This window comes from Pollicipes pollicipes, unplaced genomic scaffold, assembly GCF_011947565.3.
Source record: "Pollicipes pollicipes isolate AB1234 unplaced genomic scaffold, Ppol_2.1 Scaffold_6052;HRSCAF=7182_pilon_pilon_pilon, whole genome shotgun sequence".
Taxonomy (NCBI): Eukaryota; Metazoa; Arthropoda; class Thecostraca; order Pollicipedomorpha; family Pollicipedidae; genus Pollicipes; species Pollicipes pollicipes.
Genome location: NW_023596805.1, coordinates 22,270,086 through 22,276,085, shown reverse-complemented (window position 1 = coordinate 22,276,085; position 6,000 = coordinate 22,270,086).

Genomic DNA, 6,000 nt, shown 5'->3' with positions numbered 1-6,000 from the left:
AATGCACTTGTCCAGAGCGTAGACACGGCAGTTAAATATTTCTCTGTAAAGTGTAGCAGGGCCATAATCCCTCGAGTAATGGCGTTTAGGTCAGCACCAGGTCATGTTTTAGAGACCCGTGAAGACAAGTGACCGTGTCGCGGGCCGCGCTCTGGCGCCAACCTCATTCTTGCGCAACTTAACGTCAATAGTCCCTTCTTTTGGTGACGCTGCAGGCTGTTGCGACATGCCGTCTCTGTGAAGGACGTGCGCGGGCTCACCTTTTTCGAAGCTGGGTAAAGTGAGAGTCACTGAGGCTGCGTACAGAGCCAAGCACGCTTCCGTCTACCGCCCAACTAGGGGGTCAGCCTCGGTCAAGACTTCCGACAACATTTCTCGTCGATGGGCCACAGGCTCTGGTGGTTTCAAAAACGACAGGCTGGAACTGAAGCGCCTGAATGTGGCTCGAGTTTTTCTGTTCTGTTTGCATTCGACTTTTTCAGCTACGGTACCAGCAGCTTTCGCGGAAAGGGAAAGTTTGGAAGCGTGAAACTTTTAGCGCTTGGGTGTAGGGCGCAGTCACCCTGGGCCACCTGGCGCACTCCCGACCAGATGTCTCACCCCAAAATGCTTTTGCTGCATCATCATAACATGACAAGATGTTCTTGAAAAACATGTTCTTACACAACCTAAACATGTAAACATGCATCCAGTGTTATACAAAATGCCGTTGTTCAAAATAGTTAGCAAACAATAACCACAAAACTGTTGGTTATGAAAATAGTCATTCATTTTTTATCACGGAATAGATATCTAAATTAGTTAGTAAAACATTCAAAATAAATCACCTCAAAAGTTGGTTTAGTTGCATCATGGATTTGAAAGGTTTCAAGCTGCTTAACACAGTTTTGGGCCTGTGACAAATGTGGAATGCCCAGTTGTGTTGTTATCCACAGAAAGACATGGACGCTAGGGCAAACGGCCGCAGTTTTGGTAATCTTCCCGTCTCAGTCGCCTGTGATCACCATCAATCCTTTTCAGATTTATTCCGAGCTCTTTGAATGAGCTGATTTCTGAGATCAGAACCCAAGCTTAGCAGTGCATGTATGTCGCGTGAGTCCGGACCCCTGCCATCCGATCGTAAAATTCTAGGCGAAAAGAAGCATTCGATGGTGAAAGTTTGACGTGCCGAAAGGTCCAGCATGGTCCGCGCTGCTCTTTGACCTCAACTTACCTTTAGCGCGACCGCTGCCACCGGCCGCACGCCATACTGTCAAGAACAAACAACGAGTGTCTGAAGTGACTCGAACACACCCCGCCACAGGTGGGTGGATCGGAAGGCAGGCTCTCCAGCCAACTGAGCTCTCAGGACGGACTCACCGCTGCTGAAAGCTCTCCAAGACAAGTGTAATCCAGCTCGGCGATTGCCACTTTGTATGCCTCATGTGACCATGAAAGCGGAAAAACGACTGACTTACCAGTTTCTTCTATAAAAAGGCCTAGGAAATTGTGGTGACACTGCCAGCTTATTAAAATGCAGCGACGAGGCATTGTTGGGCTAAACGTTTATCAAAAAGTGTAGGCTGCAAATGTTATATCGTTTTAAGTTGTCCTTGACACGATAATAAACGTGATAGAGGCTCATCATTGCCGTAAAACACCCTTGTTTAACATTTCCTGCAGTCCTGAACTTCATTGCTGACAAAGCTGCTTGCCAAGTTCGAATAGCCAATGAGAGCCCAAACATTTTTTGCCGATTTTCTGGATGTGAATATGTCTCAGCCGTGATTCGGTATGATGACATATGCCGGTTGATTTCCGTTTGTCAACTGTGGTAATGTCGACCCGTACCCGCCACTCCGCCCGCTTATCCGTCCTGAACAGTGAGACACTAATGCGCAGCTTAAACCGACGTCGATTATCGCATAGAATAGATGGAGATCGGTGAGCAGAATTGCGTGAAGCTATTGCGAGGCAAAAAAAGATTGCAGCGACATTGTCTCGTGACAGCAGTAGGCAGTTTTCTTTGTTCATATGTCATCTCGACATGGAAGGCAGCTTCAAAGCTTCAAAAAACAATACAATCTGAGCCTCAGCAGAATCTTAAACACAGTGGTACAAAAAGCTTGACGAGGTGACGGGCATATATGAATAGTCTAGTGGTAGCAAACTGATTTCCCTCAAGCCGGAGCAACCGCCCAAATGGCCAGTGACATCATTTATGTAGAAACGTGTGGGTACCACGGTATGTCTTGTGATCAAAGGCCAACTGGGGATGCGAAGTAATGCTGCTAAAGCCATATCAAACATAGCTCTATTGCCAGGAACACAGTCTTGGAGCTTTTGTTGGTAAGGCGTGAAGCTTGTCGTTGTTATGTCTGCGCATCTAGATAGGCGAAACAGCGATATGACTATCATGCCATTGTCTAAAATCGTTGAGAATGAAATTTCTGGGACGTGGCTTTCATCGGCCTAAAATTTAGTAATAGACTTATTCCTCGGAGATAGACCAGGAGAATGGAGATATAGATGGGCTACCCATCTGTATCTATATATCTATCTATCTATCTATCTATCTATCTATCTATCTATCTATCTATATATATGTATATATATATATATGTATATATATATATATATATATATATATATATATATAAACCCATCTATTTCTCTATCCCCTGAGTTTTTCCGAGGATAAGTTTACTACTTCTGTCTGATCTGTGCGAATAATGCTCCTCGCAAATGCACTGAACAACTCACTGGACTAAAATTTCCATAAGCGAGCATGGAAATCGCATTTGTTATCTTCCCACGACAGTTGATATGCGTCGGCGAAATGCTTAAGGGAATGTTCCACATTTGTGTGCAGGTTTGAACTAAAAAAGTCACCTTGAAAATCATTCGGTACAGCTCACAGCCCTGTCCTTCTTAAGACCTAAGTCCGTCTAGACTCTGAGCTACACGCCCGTAAAGATGTCCAGACTGCCTTGAGGGGACTATTTCAAGGTCACCCAGACATCCATTACGCCATACGAACGTCAGTCAAATTCTGCCATTCTATTAGCCATGCGGTGATCAAGCTCAATAACGGTGTAATTGTCGGGTCGCTTACATCTAGCATTCATGAGCATGATTTCCAAACATAACACACGTCACTTTGCTATCAATCAATGTTGTGCAAGGTGCTATGACGTGATCAAACAATAACAGATTGAAGAAGCATGCTTACTAAACTGACAATTGTGTTGTCTAAAGTAGTCTTTTCCACTTATAAGTAAGCCTATAGTGATAAGTGACCATAGTTCATCTTATCTCATGCTTGTTTCAATATTTTCAACCGTCAAATATTTCCTTTAAAAGAGCGGATAGCGTTGTTGTTGCCCTTATCCCATAGTGTTACTGTTGTCCACATCCCAAAACGTTGTCGCTCACATCCCTAAACGTAGTCGTTGTCCACATTCCAAATTTGTTGATGCGGAAAGGCCGAGAAGTAGCTGTAAATATCATCCATTTGTTCCGTCTTACATACCTCACATGTTTTCCATTAACACACTCAGGCTTACACTCCTTAAAATGAAGCACCTAATTAGCGCACCCTTTGAATACTGATGACCAGATGTCCTACATTGTCAATTCAAGCTTGGCAAATCAAATACATAACGGAAGCAGCCAAAGCCTGGGGCTCAGCTAGATCCTCGTACCGCAACTTGACGGCGATAATGACGCGCCGCGTGCGTCGACGCACGCGCGTTGGCGATGGCTACTACCGGCAGGAGAACCGGAAGTGATGAACCAGGTATTTCATGCCGGGATATACCGCCCGTATTCGATCATGTCAACACTGCACGGCATGAAAGACCGATATCACGACAAACAGAACAAACAGTGCCTGGTCGCACTGCCACACCTCACATGCTATTGTCTGCCGTGCAGGCGTGCACACACAAACCCGTGCACGTCCTCAGGTCACCCTCACCGGCCCTCGCTGAGCACGACGCATCAGTTTTGGCCAGGCTTCTTTAACACTGTGCAGTATGCTTACCGGCGAGGTGGATGCTTAAAATATTGAGAGGGTTTGAGATGCATTCAGTTCCTGGGGTTCGTTGGTGGGTGAATCATCGATCAACACAAATTAATGTATTGCAAAGTCAAGTTTCATTTCGGTGCTGGAAATGCCAGCGGGGTTTTCATAACCGGAAACGCGCTTGAAGTGAATGCGAGGCATACATGCTCTGGGAGTACAGCTTTCAAGTCACGAGCGCTGTAGGATTTCGATTAACTTTTCAGATTTCCGTGGATTAATTACTTGTGCTCGTCATATACCACTGACATAAAAGGCTTGGGAAGCCTTTCTTGCATTCTGAATGCCAATCCTGACCTGCACTTCCCGCGCTTAAACTCGTTGCTAATAATTACAACCGCGCACGGGACGCCGTGCGTGTAGATCACACAGCCGTTACATTAATGCCACCGGGTGATCTTCATCAGAGAAGGAATGACAACGCACTTCTCTTGCGAGATATTTGCACTCATCAATTATATCCAGCTGCCTAGATTCGTTAAATACAAGTTAAATACACACAATGACCATCAAGAACGTGACACCAGTCGTAACCTGAAATAAGGGACGGTCAAGCGCACAGGTCTGTGGTGCAAATGTCTTTAATAGATGACGATGTTGGCGAACACGGCGTGTGATATGACAGCCATGGAAATAAGTCGCCAGAATCCCCTCCTGTTGACAGCAGCGTCTGACACGATGTGATATTACCCGATCATGATAAAATAACGGATAGGTCACGCTGCATTATTCATATGGTCTTCTGCAGTACGAACAAGTGTTCACCGCAGGATTTTACTCTGCTTCGCTTCCCAGCAATCCTACGTGAATGTCTGGCACCCGGCCTAAGGGTGTCCGTTCGGTGGGCTCTGTTCGGTGGGCTCTGTTCAGAGCCCACCGTTCGGTGGGCTCTGTTCACGAGTTGATGTGTCATTTTGTGAAATATTTTGAGCTTGGGCTTCTTCCGAAGCTTAAGAGAAGAATAACATACCAATGGAACGTGGCGGTAACGCCGCTGCTATTTGTAAAGTCCCGTTGGGTACCACATCAGCACGTCGATGAACACGTCATAGCTTGCCGATGTTGTGTTGCATGTCAGGGCCACGGGTACTGAGGCGTGAGGCGTGGCCTACACCGACTGTCGTGTGTAGGCCACGAAGTACTCATGGGTACCCTGACCGCCCTGTGTGTACTCCGGACTACTGACGGGTGCTCCGGCTGTCCTGTATGGACCCGGACTAATGAGGGGTACTCCGACCGTCATGTGTGGCCCCGGACTAATGAGGGGTACTCCGACTGTCCTGTGTGGGTCCCGGACTAATGAGGGGTACTCCGACTGTCCTGTGTGGGTCCCGGACTAATGAGGGGTACTCCGACTGTCCTGTGTGGGCCCCGGACTAATGAGGGGTACTCCGACTGCCCTGATACTGAAGTATGACGTACATCCCGTGCTCTTTTTGATGGACAGCCTTTAAAGCCGTAAGATAACATGCCAAGTGTTTGCGATGCTCTTTCCAGCCCTTTGACGCCAACATTTCAAGTTAACCAACATAGCAAGCTACCTAACTTGTTTTCAGTATGTTTTCCGGGAAGTGCAAAGAGTGATGATATAATTAACACTGTCGGTCACATTTGTTTCTCCAAATTTATTGGACTTAACGAGATCTACCACTATCAGCTATCTATCTGCCATCCATTGCCACTATCTTCCCCACAGAACAAGACTGCCAAAGGTTTTCTGCCCCTGGTTAATGTCACAATGTCCCACCATGGCAAACTTTAACAGGAAGTCATTGACAAAATATTACCCTATCAAGCTCCCATAAAGTGAAGCAGGATAGTCATTTATTGACGCCCAATAAATTCTCTTGAGGGAGCCCGAAGATGGCTGGGCATCGCGTAGGGCTCAGACCAGACTCCGTCAATGACGTCATGTTTGTGCGGTGAAGTCGCTTTCT